Source organism: Cyrtonyx montezumae, unplaced genomic scaffold, assembly GCF_038088225.1.
Source record: "Cyrtonyx montezumae isolate F1298 unplaced genomic scaffold, pur_monq_1.0 scaffold_3, whole genome shotgun sequence".
Lineage (NCBI taxonomy): Eukaryota > Metazoa > Chordata > Aves > Galliformes > Odontophoridae > Cyrtonyx > Cyrtonyx montezumae.
In genome coordinates, this window is record NW_027072034.1 from 127,972,051 (window position 1) to 127,986,905 (window position 14,855).

The 14,855-nt window shown below is 41.8% G+C and overlaps 1 protein-coding gene across 2 annotated transcripts in view; it reads right to left on the reverse strand.

Annotated features, from left to right (window-relative positions):
- The window catches only part of MSRB3 (methionine sulfoxide reductase B3), an 86,726-nt gene that overhangs the window by 26,308 nt on the left and 45,563 nt on the right, over positions 1-14,855 (reverse strand). The gene's annotated exons all lie outside the window — the stretch shown is intronic.

Below are 14,855 nucleotides of genomic sequence, written 5' to 3' on the forward strand. Positions count from 1 at the left end.
TTTTTCAATGAGAATACAAACAGGCAGATTCTGTTCTCCTGACCATTGCTTTGAAATGCAACATGCAGAAACAGAACACTTCTGTTTTTAAATCTGAATGTTTTAAGAAGGCACCTTTCAGTTTTCACAACTGCATTTATTGTGTCATGTGTCCTCAGCTTTGTTGAAATGGTCAGCATAGACTACAAGACTTTGACTTCCTAAAGGTTAACTGTAAGCAGCATAAAATCAGCAACATTTCTGCGAAGTAAACTTCTGGAAATGTTTACCTGCTTTCTAAAGAATGCCAGAGGTCACCTTAATATTTTAGTCCTGATTGAAATTAAGTGTAATACATTTACAATACTTTTGATTCATTCTCATTACCCTTAGTCTTTCTTTCAATTACGTTTTTCTCTTCCTGCCCAAGAATGCATCAACAGTGGTGAATGATGCATTGACAAAACACATTTTGCCAGCTTTTACTCATCTGATGATTCTTACTCATTATTAGTTCAAGAGAAACAAAATAAAATTTCGGCAGTTCTCTGGGGAAATTATAATTAGATACATATAGATTTTTTTTTCAAGAAAAGTAAAGAAAAGGGAAATGAAAACAGAAACAACTAAAATAGATTCATCCAAGATCAGATGAACTCAAGGCCAGTCATGAGTGGTATTCCCCAGGGGTTACTAGGGTACTGGGGCCTATCCTGTTTAGCATCTTTAGCACTGATCTGGACAAGGGGATCGAGTGCGCCCTCAGTAAGTTTGCATATGACACCAAGATGGGAGGAAATGTTGATCTATCTTAGGGTAGAAAGGCACTTCAGAAGGATCTGGACATGCTGGATCAATGGGCTGAGGTCAACATGATGAAGTTCAACAAGACCAAGCACTGGATCCTGCATTTTGGCCACAACAACCTCAGACAACACTACAGGCTTGGGGCAGAGTGGCTGGAAGACAGCATGGAAGAAATGGACCTGGGGGTATTGGTCTACACTTGGCTAAACATGACCCAGGAGTGTACCCAGGTGGCCAAGAAAGCCAATGGCATCTTGGCTTGCATCAGAAATAGTGTTGCCAGCAGGAGAGGGGAGGTGATTGTCCCCATGTACACAGCTCTGGTGAGGCCACACCTTGAGTACTGTGTTCAGTTTTGGGCCCCTCACTACTAGAAAGACATCAAAGCCTCAGAGTGCATTCAGAGAAGGACAATGAAGCTGGGTCTGGAGCACAAGTGTTTTGGGGAACAGCTGAGGGAACTGGGATTGTTCAGTCTGGAGAGGAGGATGCTCAGAGGAAATCTTATTGCTCTCTACAACTTCCTGAAAGAAGGCTGTTCTGAGTGGGGGTTGGCCTTTTCTCCTGCATAACTTGCAATAGGACAAGAGGGAATGGCCTCAAGTTCTGCCAGGGGATGTTCAGGTTGGACATTATGAAAAATTTATTCTCCAAGAGTGGCCAGGGACTGGAACAGGCTGCCTGGAATGGGAAATATTGGTGGCAGATGGACTGACCATGGAAGTCTTTCCAACCTTGGTGATTCTATGACTCTATGATCCTTCCTGTAAACACGCTGTTCCCAGGCTGCATGTACAGGTAGTTCAGTGGCATCTAGCACAACTCAGGAGTGATTGGGCTGTTCGCCTCTTAAATTTTTTTTCTACTACTTCTCCACAGCAACACCAGTTAAGTGAAGTAACTTGAGGACCTCCTGCACTCACCCTCAGCTCTCTGCACATCCAATGTAGACAGGCATAATCTCTCTTAAATTTACCCATCCAAATTGAATGCCCAGTTAAAGTTAACGATCAAGAATGGGTACTTAGAAGTGTTACTTAATGCACCCTAGGCAGACTTCTCCAAGAGAACCGCTTAGAATCAAACACTTCAAATACGGATTTTGTGGCACTCATAGGCATGGTATTTGGAGAAGAGTTTCAAGACCATTCAGATGCTTTGGCCATGACTGATGAAAAGACTGGGACCACCTGCTCTGTAGGTGTAGAGCAGTGGGAGGGAATTATAGCAGCATACCAAATGGTAATTCAGCCCCTCTAACAGGAGACAAAGTTGCCAGGACTTCTATCAGATCACACAGGGATGCATTTCCTTCCCTGCAGACATGCTTTCAGTCTTCGTAATTCACTGTCATCTGTCTTAAGACCCGATTACGCTGTCCTTACTCGCATAAAAATTGGTGCAAATTGTGTCTGACTTAAACTGGCAGCAAGTAGGCTTCATTGGTGTTTTGACTTAGCACTTAATTCCAAGCAGATGGGCGTCCACATGTACAGTGGCAGTTGCAGTGGTGTGACACAAACTTGTCTACCATTACATCTTAAACACTGTGGTTGCCACTAAATTAAGTCAACAGAAGACAAATTAACGTTCTTTACTTCATACTCAGATCAACCCTGTAAAGATTTTAAAGGTGATCACTGAACATTCCAGTTTGATTAAAAGCAGCTTGTGTTTTTCCTTTTACTTTAGTACTATAAAACCTGAAATCAGTTTTGATAAGAAACCAAAATGTGAGATAATAAAAGCTGACAGATTTTTCATGTGGTTTCTTATTGGTCATAAATTTACAACTCTCTATCAATGAAAGAAAAACATGAAACATTTTAATCCTCATTGGAACTTTTGTCATTAATCATTATCACTTGGCTAGTTCATAGAATCTAATGACATGAAACTTTTTTTCTTCAAATAACAGACCTTTTCCTCTTTTAACTAATGTTAGTTGTTTTCATCATCTTACATAGGAAATATGTTAAGGTTAAGGGTTTTTTTCCTCTCTGACAAACCCAGAGGGAAGAAGTAAAAAAAGCTTTCTCTTTTTTCTTATTCAAATTCATGACCCCATAAATCATACTAATCAAAACACAAGATGTGCAATTTTGGACAACATGCACTCAGGCATAAAAGATACCGTGTTTAGTGAGACATTGCCTAAAACCTCCCAAAAAAGAAAACATGCTTTATGGTGGTGAGAAAATAATTCAAAAAGATATAATACACGTAGACCATAACCAGTCTGTCCTATTGTGTTAATCAAGGCACACAGGCAAAAAACACCTCAGTGGTCCTCTGTGCCCAGTGTCTGGATGCAGCTGGCCCATCTACGGCCCATATATGACAAGCTCATGAAATCAAAGAAGCCATCTGACATGCTGGGAATGGTGTTGGAGGGGTGCACACACAGCATCTCTCCCTCAACAGCCTTGCTGTCTCCTCTGCGCCAGAGACTGCAATGACACACGGCTGGTAGCAGTGTGCTCATCCTGCTTCTTATACATAGCCCCAGCTCTCCTCCAGGCTGAACTCAGGCCAGGTACCTCCAGAGGATCACAGCTCAAATGAGTCCACTGCTTTCTGAAGTAGCTACTACCATTACTGACATAGGGATTCCTCCCAGAATGGAAAGGGAGAGCCAAGGCAGCTGACATCCAAAGCAACTCTCCTTCTCCCTAGCCAAAATTATGGGATTGGGTCTGGTTGGTTTTACCATGGAAGTGAGCAGCCAACAAGCAGCAGCTGCTAGGCTCTGTGGATGAAAAGGTGGGAAGACTCAGCTGAGGAACCAGGTTTTTCATGTTTTTCCTCTGATTTCAGCAAGGTATCAGATGAACAGAAGAGGTTCCTTACTCCATGAGGAGCTAAATAAAGTGAAATTTAGTATTTCAGAGGCCATCTTGCCACTTTGCTCTCTGTTCTCTTTTGACCTTATCTATTTTCAAGGAGACATAACAACAAGCACGATGAGGAACAAGGGATACCCTTTATAGGATGACTTATGCAGTGGTCTACCCAAAGAAGGATCTAGGAACTACTGAGTCAACATTTGATTTCCCAGCACAGCCATAGTCACTCTTTAAATCAAGGAAGGCCTGCAACCCAACCTTCTCAGCTGCTTGGTCTCCAGCCAAATAAATGATGAAACTTTCCATTAGTCACTAGGAAGGAGAGTAAGAGAAATTCTCAGGTGAGCAGGAGTGAATGGAAAGGGAATGGAAGTACTTAAGATATTTTTTGTTGCCTTTCCTGAAGGGTGGAATAGAAACTGATGAATTTACTGATTAATTGTAAATTCAAACGTACTGGGAGGGAAGTACAGCTTAAAAAGTGACAACTTAAGGAGGAAAAATCAATGTGTTTGAGAATGCTATCAGATTGTACTGAATACAGAATATATTTAAAATCAACTTAGTAGGAACTCTTCAGTGTTAACGAGGCACCACCTTTCTGATTTCCCCTGCTTTTCCCTTCAAAATTTGTATAATTTCCACCGTAGTAGAAAACACTGGTGGACTGATCCATGATGAGTGTGGAGCTTCTTTAACTTGTTCAACATCTTGCAAGATTAAAACTCATTGCATGAATTGTCACTGACATAAACATTCATCTTCTTCCAGTTCCCATCACATTATGTATCATTTATGTTTGCAAACACAACACTGGTTTGCATGTTGTTGTGGTTTTCAGAAATTAATGTGTGTGAATTATCCTAAGATAATCACATAAAAATCTAATTTTTTTTTAGACTAGAAATGTTACAATGCTGCTTACAATGCTGCTTTTTATATTACTTTTCAGACACTCTTTCATTTGCTCAAACTTCACTTCCTCAGTCTAAAACAAGATACTTTGCAAAGGCCACCAGTGATTTGATTTGTGGTGGACTTTGGAGGTGATCTTGAGTGAGAAAACCTTTCCGTTGCACTGGGTCTTGAATATGATCAACAGCAAGAGACAGCTCTCTCCCTTGAAAGTCTTGTAGTGTAAACAAACTCAACAGATGATGGGCAGGAGGAAAAAGGCAAAGGGAAAAAAGGATTTTACCAAAGGTCACTGAGCTGTCAGCCATGGTGGAACAGGGTACAGACTCTGTTGATACCCATACAACATTAAAAATACAAAGAGCCAAATTACATCCAAACCTATGCACTCCAGCCACCTACAAACACCCAAATGGATGCTGGTAGCTTCTGCACCGGAAAAGAGTGGAGGTGTGAAGAATTCTTGTAACCTACAGAATTACCATTTGCTGGGGTCACGCAGTGAACTAAACAGCATCCCATTTTGCCATTCTTCAAAATCTCTTCAGAAGCATATTTGTGATGCACAGTGCCATAATACTTCACTTAGAAATGAATCATCTTCCAAATGTTCATCTTCCAAATTACAAAACAGACAAGCAATTTCCTTCCCCATTTCTCGGTTAAATGAATAGAGTACTAATAAGGCAACAAAACAATACAACTGACTCAAACTGTACATGGTGTGGGTAAACTGCATTTGAGCTATATAACAATCTCTATGAGCCACAGCTGTGATCAGAAACCTCCCTGCTTGTCCATTCTTGGGGATTCTCTTAAACACACTCCATTTTTGGCTAATTAAATGGGACTATGGTAAAGTTTAATTATCACAGTTATTCTTTAACAGAGATAATGTGACTGAATGAATTTTCATCTAAAAAGCACAGAAAAAGTCCTTATACTCTTGGTGAAGTTTGCAAGTATAGGATAATTTAAGAGTATCACCAGAAATCCTCTATGTGCACTGAACAAGACTGCAACAATGCAAGTAGCTCTTGAAAAGTAATTAGGTAGCCTTGCTCAGTAAGAAACTGCACAACAATTAATAGGTTAATAATTAACAATTAACAGCAAGAAACACATTTCCGTGTTTAGGAAGCCCAGCCCTCCAGGACAGCAAGGATGTTACACTGCTGAATTTTGCTAACTGGAAATTTCTCAACTAGCAAAAATAATTGTCTCGTAGATCAAAGCTACATGAAGAAAGTACACACATGATCCATAAAAAATGCTCAGATGATCTACACGATTAACAGAGTACTGTAGTTTCAATTCCATGTAATAAAACCATGATATCACTCATGTCTTCTGACTACTTTCTCCAAAAATAAAGGTCAACTTTGGTACGTAGAAAAAAACGGGGTAAAAAAATTCCTCCTAAATAGATCTGATGAATTTGCTTACATGAACAATATTAAAATGGAAAACCTAAATCTAAATATTTTCATTACAGGGCCAATTTAAACACATTGCAAGCTTCCCAGCAAGATCCTCAGAGCAAGGCAAGAAAGAAACAGCAATGATTATTGAAGTGTATTTAAGACAGAAATAGAAAATTGTATTTGCCTTTGTTGATATTATATTCCTGGCTCCTTGAGCAAGGCCTTTTAATGCACAACTCTTATCACATGCCAAAAAAGTGCTTCATGTGGGGGCGGCACAGTGAGCATGTGTGCTAGCTCACAAGGGCAGAGCATTCTTTAGTAGCTGCCCTATTAATGAGAACACAAACAGGACTTATTAGAGGGAGGCACGTATCATTCAAAAAATGCAAAATAGAAATCACACAAATCACACAAAAAGATTGAAGTCAGTTGTGAGCATGATAAAGGCCACTGGCCTTCAGTTGGAGATTCACAGACCTAGCTTCCCAAAATCAACAGGCTACCTATTGATAATTCTTCAACTGCTGAGAAGAATCACCTCCCTGACAGCAAGCAATAGCAAAGCTTAGACACAAAGATGAACTTAAAAACTAGAAGAAAAAAAACAAACACAAAAAACTACAATGGGAAACCCAGCAATAGAATTTGTAAAGGTGCAGAGCTGGAATCCTCTCACAGACGACAGCCTTCTTCAAAAAACCTAGACAAGCGAGCTTTCCTACATGCTTACATTCTTAATCAGCCCTTCACTGATTAAAACACTGTTCCACATGTTGAAATAATTTGACCATCCTTTGCTGTACTTTACAAGAGATAGAATAGGATGACAGTCATATAACACAGGTCTGCACTGTTACTTGCACGTAACTTGGTGGAACGCATCACTTACGTGTCCCAGCCATCCATCTTCCAGATCACACTGTAGTGTGGCCCTGAAAGTATTCAGCAGATGGTTCCATTTGCATCTGGATCTAACAACTCATCCCACTGCTGATCAAATATAACAGACCATGCTTTCCAGCCACTGCATCCATAATGATCTGCTTGTAAAGATGTCAATGCCAAGAGTAAAACATTGCTATAAACTAGTGACGAGTAAGATTATCTGAGCTGCTGTCTGCTTAGGCAGCTGCTCTCTCCCACTGCCTCACTGTGCCAGCTCACGTACCCTTTCAAGGATCCATACAATTGTGGTGGCCAAAGAGAAGGAAATAACTCTTCATTGAGAAGGAGACTCTAGAGAGAAGGTTTGCCTCATCCAGATTGCTGTGCAGCACCCCAGCTCTTCAGTATCCCTGCCCATTTTTGCCACTTTCCCTGTTACAGTCCCTGACAGTAATCCGTTTATGTTTTTAAATCAAATTCCTCAGTCATAGATTGACCAATGAATGAACTTGATACGATTTTGTTATGAACACCAAAGGTCTTTCTCCCCCAGCTCCTGGAAGCCCTCATCCTTGTTAAAAAGAAATTAAGAACAACTCTAACAATCTGGATGCAGTTTCTGGATGAAGAAGTTGACATCAATAAACCTTAGAAATTGAGACTGTAATCTGTACTTAGATCTACCCTCCAGCTGATAGATGGATGACATTACTAGCTGCTACAGAGACTTAAGGTTTCAGGAGAGTTTAAGTGTCTTTTAGGTTTCCCCAGTAGCAAAGATTAGAAAGGAATGCTCACTTTCAAGATGTCTCAGTTTTCATTTCTTTCTTACTCAGAAGAAGATCTTCTTGTACTCTTAATAGTTGTACTGATGGCTTTCATACAGTGGGACTGATAAGAGACTAAGGGAAATCAGAGCTAATAGAGTTTGGAAGGTTTACTGCTGAGCATCTGGAAGTGTAGCTGAGAGGAATTTGTGAGAGGAAAATATCTGATCACCTCAACCTTATAATTTTCTTTGACTGTTTTCTAACACCTGCACTGAATCATGTAGCCTGGCAAGACAGTACATTGTCTTGCCTTATTAAGGGAACTATAGCAGTAAATATAGAGGTGGCAGAGGAAAGGATGGCAACTTTTATGGGAACAAAAGGGTGACGGCACTGTGCAGAGCTGAAGACACAGGGATACACTCTTTCTAGTGGAGAAAAACAATATGCAGAGAGGAGAAAAAACTACAGAGTCATGAGTAGACGCTATGATTCCAGACAAGGAAATTCCAGAAACTGACAGGATCTCTTCAGCTTGCTTTGTATTTGATTGCTGGGGTGGCAAGACTCTAACAAAAGCTGGTGTGTGGGACAGCCTCTAGCTACATGGGCAGCTATGATAGCTTAATTCCTGATGCTAATGGATTTTAGGCAAATGGAGATGCAGAATCACACAGATAGTCTGTACATTTTGCTTCACCTGTATAGATGTGCAATTCAATCCAGCAGGGAGAGAGAACTGTTTGTTGGAGATGCACATCTCAGTGCACATTTCTTTTGAGAAGAGTGCCAGCTGGCACAGGAAGCCATGAAGAACACAGCTGAAGGCAGCCTGCACTCCTGGGCACACCTCTCTCTCCTGCCAGTGAACCGAGGCACCTCTACAGCACAGGGATTTCATCATTGCCATTCACCACACTCTGCTCGCCTTGACTTCCTCTGTTCAGCCATGTGAGTGACATGTACATAACAGAGACTCCACTGGAGTCTGAGTGCATTGTCCAAGGATTTGTCCCTTCTTTTTTACACAGAACTCATATTTCTTCCCCTTCACAGTTTCACTGCCAACACTATCACATGAATATCACATGGCTGGCAGCCACAGTGATATGCAGGATACACCAAATGTTTCAGGGGCTGCCCCACGAAAACTCCAGCCCTCCCTGCAGGCAGTAGGAAACTCACTGCTACCATTCACTGGCAAGCAGAGGACACGTTGAGCCGGTTGTCTGAATTTTCTGTGCTTAGTTTTCTATTACTAAGTAGGATTAACAGCATTCAGTGACAACTTTTGAGATCTACAAGTTCTCCCTGCTATCAAACACCATAAAAAACCTCTATTTAATTAAAAACAAAAACAAAAGCATTCCTTAACTATTCCAAGATATTTCTTTTATTTTTAAATCCACTCTTATCAGTCTTGCATTGCTCTGTACCAAAAGAAAATGGGAGCCTTTAAAATTTGCTAACCAAGTACATAACGCTACAAGCATTTTAGACACTCCCAAAATACTCATAATTGGAACAAAATTGATTCAGCTGTGCTTTTTGTGGTTTGCTTTGTTCCTTCACAAATTTTGAGAAAAACCTTCTTTTTTTTTTTTACAACCTTTCTTGCTTTCAAGTACTTTTTTAGGAAAATCTATTTTCGGTACCGGGGAAATCCATCATATTATGACAGGAAAGCAAAATTGTTTCATTTCATAAGATCTTCTAACAGCATGAAGCTAATCCCCTGGTCTCTGAGACAGAAACTCTGCCAGCTAGACTTATAAAGTCAGCAGAGAAAAAAGGTTCTCAGATGGAACTGTTAGTCTTGATATGAAGAATGTGCGTCCCCTACAGATGTTATAGCTATTTATATGATAAATCCCGATCATCACTATAGGAATTCTACAGCCTTCTTTTAAGTTAATTCTCAAGTTCGAATTAATCTTCTTTTGACAATGTTTGCCTAATATTTCAGTGTTGAACAATATTTCCAAGGTTTCATTTACAGTGAGCCTACTGGGCACTTTTAAAGCTGTATCCCAGACTCCGTACTTGCTTTAGAAAGACTTCTTTCAGCTCTTCTATACTTCACACATATTTCTAGGAAGGAGAAGTACAATAAGCATTGATAAATGGTTAACGGGGGCACATCTAGTCTTGCAAGTTAACTGGAATTAACATTAAGGTTAATTTAGAGCATGCGGCAGGTTGTAGAACAGCTCCCTACAGGAAAATAGTCATTCTAGAGTAAAATTATCTCATTCTCAGGTTCAACACTTGAGCTGTTTTGAGTAACATGAGATACGCTCATACAAAGCATGTTTGTGTCCGTTTGCAGGATTGTTGCTTTGCTCAGGAATCACAGTCTGGGGAATTCAAAATGAAATGAGGGACATGAAAGTACCATAAGGTGTCTCTGAGGAACTCAAGGTCATGTAAATGTAGAGTCGTTGGTTTCAAATGGCAGCAACCCTTTTCAAAGCAATGTCACATTTACACATTTCGAAGGCATGCGTTATGCAGAACATGGTGCCACACAGGGCATCACATCCCCTCATAGGAGAAAGATTTTTTTTGCAAAGAAGCTCCTCTGACACCATCAATGCATCCCCTCCTCTCTCTGCCTTGACTCTCAGTATTGCCCAGAGGCATCAGGATGTTTGAGCTTAACGTCTGCTTTGTGGAATGAGATGGCAAACAGTTCAGTGGAGAAATAAAAACAGTGATGTTTTATTTGGGTGATACATGTTGACTTGACCTCAGTGTCTCCATTTCTCTGCTTCTTTCACTTTCTGGCAACAAAAGATAAACTCTAAGTGCTTATATTATCTAACCATCAAGAACAGCTCTGTGGAAGAACTGAGCACCATTCTCTCTGGAAGATGGGTCAGGCTACTTGGGGTGACTACAGAGAACTGGCCAAGATCTGCAGGCAGAAAATTAGAAATGCTAAAGCCCAGCTTGAAATTAGGCTGGCTACTGCTGTAAAGGAGAACAGGAAACCCTTTTACAAATATATTAACAGCAGGAGAAAAACTAAGGAAAATTTCCCTCCTTTACTCAACGAGGCAGGCAATATAACCACAGATGATAAGGAAAAGGCTGAGGTTCTCAATGCCTTCTTCACATCTGTCTTTAATAGACAGGACAGTTGTCCACATGGTACTTGCCCTGACCTGGAAGTCCGGGACGGGGTGCATAATGCACCCCCTGTGATTCAAGCAGAGACGGTCAGAGATCTTCTCCTCCATCTGAACTGCCACAAGTCCATGGGGCCAGATGGGATCCACCCAAGGGTGCTGAGGGAGCTAGCAGAGGTGATTGCCGAGCCACTTTCTGCCATCTATCAGCATTCCTGGTTATCTGGAGAGGTCCCACAAGATTGGAGGCTTGCCGATGTGACTCCCATCTTCAAGAAAGGCCGTAAGGAAGACCCGGGGAACTACAGGCCTGTCAGCCTGACCTCGGTATCAGGGAAAGTTATGGAACAGATGATATTGAGGGAGATCACACGACACGTGCATGGCAATAAAGGGATCAGACCCAGCCAGCACGGGTTCACCAGGGGCAGGTCGTGCTTGTCCAACCTCATCTCCTTCTATGACTGGGTGACCAGACAGGTAGATGAGGGAAGGGCTGTTGATGTAGTCTACCTGGACTTCAGCAAGGCCTTTGACACGGTCTCCCACAGTATTCTCCTAAGGAAACTGGCAGCCCGTGGTGTGGACAGGTTCACTCTTCTCTGGGTGGAGAACTGGCTGGAGGGCCGTGCCCAGAGGGTAGTGGTTAATGGAGTTAAGTCCAGCTGGCGTCCTGTAACGAGTGGTGTCCCCCAAGGGTCAGTTTTGGGGCCCATCTTGTTTAATATCTTTATTGATGACCTAGATGAGGGAATTGAGTGTACCCTCAGTAAGTTTGCAGATGACACAAAGCTGGGAGGATGTGTCAAACTGCCTGAGGGTAGGGAGGCCCTTCAGAGGGATTTGGATAGGCTGAACAGCTGGGCTGAGCAAAATGGGATGAGGTTCAATAAGACCAAGTGCCGGGTCCTGCACTTTGGCCACAATAACCCCATGCAATGCTATAGGCTTGGGGCAGAATGGCTTGAAGAATGTAGAGAGGAAAAGGACCTGGGGGTGTTGGTTGATGCTCGGCTCAACATGAGCCGGCAGTGTGCACAGGTGGCTAAGAAGGCCAACAGCATCCTGGCCTGTATTAGAAATAGTGTAGCCAGCAGGAGCAGGGAGGTGATCATCCCCCTGTACTCAGCTCTGGTGCGGCCGCACCTCGAGTACTGTGTTCAGTTTTGGGCCCCTCACTACAAGAAGGACATTGAGGCCCTGGAGCGTGTTCAGAGAAGGGCAACAAAACTGGTGAGGGGCCTGGAGCACAAGTCTTATGAGGAGCGGCTGAGGGAGCTGGGATTGTTTAGTCTGGAGAAGAGGAGGCTCAGAGGAGACCTTATAGCACTCTACCACTTCCTGAAGGGGGGTTGTGGTGAGGAGGGGGTAGGCCTCTTCTCCCTGATAAGTAATGACAGGACGAGAGGGAATGGCCACAAGTTGCGCCAGGGAAGATTTAGATTAGACCTCAGGAAGCATTTCTTTTCTGAAAGAGTGGTCAGGCACTGGAATGGCCTGCCTAGGGAGGTGGTTGAGGCACCATCCCTAGCGCTGTTCAAGAAGCGTTTAGATGAGGTGCTTAAGGACTTAATTTAGTAGTTGGGTAGAGATAGTGATAGGAGGATGGTTGGACTAGATGATCTTATAGGTCCTTTCCAACCTTATGAACTTATGAACTTATGAACTTATGAACTCCAAGGGCAGGCTGCTGTACTTTTCACAGAGATAAAGGTTTTTTCAGTCTTGATGTTTCCAGCTATGAAATGCACTTTAAGGTTATGAACTTTCTGTGATTTCTTTTCTCTTAAAATTCCATTTTAATTGTTGGCTTAATCTGCTTTTTCTATTATCTTCTAACAACTATCTTTGGATGTGACACCAAAAGAGGCAGCACTGATAAGACCAAGTCATTAAATGTCTACAATTCTCAGTTCCAAGGATAACACTTGTGGTGAAGAATAGAATGACAGCCAGAGCCCAGCCTGGGCTAGAAGCCATCTATATGGCCAAGCATGGGGACAGAAGCCTTCAAACCTTGGGCAGCTGGCTGGCGTCCCATGGTAGGACTGCCTGAAACTATTCTGACCAACATCTTCCTCAGGGGCTTAGGGGAAAGAATCACAAGCATAATGTGAAAGTGAGGCACTGCAGAAGGAGGAGGAATAAATCTAAGAAGTTCCTCAGCCCTGGATGTTCCTGTGCTGCATCCCTAATGATAAGCATCCAAAGCACTGGAAGTGGAAAGCAACACAGCACAAGGCCTTAAACTCCTGGTGACATCCATGGTGCCTGTTAACACTCAGCAAAACAAAGTTAGCTGACCACCTGCTGCAGAGAATTCTGGTGCAAGTCCAGGGAATATTTAGGAGCAGCATCTGGCCTTGTACAAGCAATGCTTGCTCAGAAGAGCAGCGAGGCAGAGCAGTGCTTGCTAGCCAGTCCTTGGGCAACCAGGCTTTCCAGCACCCTTGCGTAAGCAATGGTAAAAGATAGCTTGTGATCAGAATATGAGCCCATAAACAAGGAAAGAAAGCCTGTGGGGCCCACAGAGATGAAGAAGAGACATTTAAGAGCTCACATTCAGCCTACAGAGCCCAGAAGGAGAGGTGACATCTCATGAGCAGGCGTTTGCCATACCTGTGATGGTGCCAAAAGTGCATGGGTACTCTGAGCTCCCAAGGAGACATCACAGCCCCACCCTCATGGCCAAGGGCAGCAGCACATGCTGGGAGTGCTGCTTCAAAGAAAACGTCAGAAAAGTGTTTGTAGCTTAACTCACTGAGCAAATCAAAGTTCCACAGACAGCATTTTCTCCTTAAGAGAAAAGTGAGACATTTGACATCCTGCTTCACACCATAGTCTTGGTGTCTTTATTAATAAGGAAAGGAGGTGACAGCACAAAATGTGTGAAGCTATTCTCCCATGTAAAACTGTTTTGCCAAGATCTAAGAAGCAATCTTAGCATATATAGTTCATTCAAGTAACCTTGAACTCTCAGACTAAAATCGTAATAGAAGCAAGATGACTCAAGTATACAAGATGTAGGAATTAGCTATATAAATGCTTCCTGCTGTAGATTTCACTCCCATACAGTTCCAAAGATAAAATCTAGTGCGGAAAGAGAAAGCAAAGTAATACCTCACATTTCAAACCCAGATCATGCTGCAGCTGGGATAAAAGGAAACATGCTATTTCATAAATAATCCGAGTAATATATATTGTAAAATTCATGTCATTATAAGCAATTACAACCACCGCATTAAGCAATTCATATAGAAGATAACTTAAACACAAGGTTGGCCTAAACACAAGATTGCTATAGTATCAGGCTTTCGGTTTAAAAATCTTTTCCATCCTAACAAAAGATATATTTTTAGCAAACATTTCAGGAAATGGGCATTTCAGCTAGTTTCAAGAAGACAGCCAATTCTTGATCTACCTTTATTTAACGTTAAGGAACACCCAATAGTTAACTGAGTAGTAACACTCTGCTATTAGGAGCTCTGTTTTTCTCCCAGCTTTTCTTCTGTTTGCTGTCCTGTGTTTTTTGTCTCGTTAGATACACATTAACCTGTTAGACTGACCTTCACTTCCCTCTCAATCCCTACAACACATTAAAATTCTTTAAAACGACAACTTGAGAGAGATTGCCTTTTGGTAAACCTCCTAGAGAGAGCCCTACAGACTGGTCTGGCATGCATTGTGTACATGCATCTGTCACGAAAATTTGATGACAAATCATCTGTTTCCTGACAGATAGGCTGTACTGACTTCAAATTCCCATGAAATGTCTTTGTCCACCGGGAAGAAAAACATTTGCCTTTAAAACAGCGATCATTTTCAAAACTTCACTTTGGGCCTCCATTTGCTTTAGTCTGCATTATCATTTATTTGTTCTATAATTTTTCTGGATCAATTAAAGTCTGTCAGGAGATACATCTTCCTGATCATCTTTTGGGAAAATGTAAAAAGAAGGGATATAATGAAAGAAGCGAAAGCAAATGTTTCACAGTAATTATGCTGTTTTTAGAGGGTGAGAAATGAAGATCCTTTTTAAGACTGACCTACCCCAGTTTGTTTAAAACTAAACTGAACTTGAACTGATAAACTACT